Source organism: Dromiciops gliroides, chromosome 6, assembly GCF_019393635.1.
Source record: "Dromiciops gliroides isolate mDroGli1 chromosome 6, mDroGli1.pri, whole genome shotgun sequence".
Classification (NCBI taxonomy): Eukaryota; Metazoa; Chordata; class Mammalia; order Microbiotheria; family Microbiotheriidae; genus Dromiciops; species Dromiciops gliroides.
Genome location: NC_057866.1, coordinates 261,795,582 through 261,796,341, shown reverse-complemented (window position 1 = coordinate 261,796,341; position 760 = coordinate 261,795,582).

The following is a 760-nucleotide window of genomic DNA, read 5'->3' as shown; positions in this document are numbered from 1 at the left end:
GTTTAGCCTCTCATGCCATGACACATTCGTGAACCATCTGTAGTTTTGGTGGAAACTGGCATGAGGTATTAAATAGCTTCTTAGAGCCTCTATAGTCAAAGCCCATTATAAAGATTTTCAGCATATGTGAACTGCAGTTCAACTGCAGTCAACTCAGAAAACCGTCTACTTCCACTCTGTTATTTTCTGCTTTGTTGAAGCCAAGGCAATTATGGATATTTTTTCCTGGAAGAGGAAAATCTCCATTGATGTGAACTGTTTGGGAGACTGTTAATTTAATGCCAGTTGTCTCCCAGCAGGGCAGCAACTTTCATATACTGTGCATGGCATTCACAGAAAACAAAAGGTCTTTTGTTGGGAATCCTGATATTTTGCCCCCTTTTGGGGGTTTTGTTTCTTTAGCTTTATAGGATTTGGGGGTGGGGTAGGATAGCAAGGAGGGGTGGGGTAGTAGAAGCCAGGAGACTTGAAGATAGTGTCTTTGACCTCAGGTCACTGTACTTCTATGAAGTAAAGGTTCTGTTTGGGTTTTAGACAGTTCATTCCCTCCCAAGGATGCCATCTCAGCAGTTCACCACAGACTAGACAGAAACATGAACTACTCACTAGCGTACTGTTGATGTTGGCCATCAGGTGCTGCCAGAGCCAGCTCTACTGGAAAGTTGAAGATTCGACCTTTTCACTCTTGGTTCATTTTATTAGACAGCAGTTAAGGTTGGCGTGGTTGGAAGCATCAGGAAGCAAATATCAACCGCTCCTT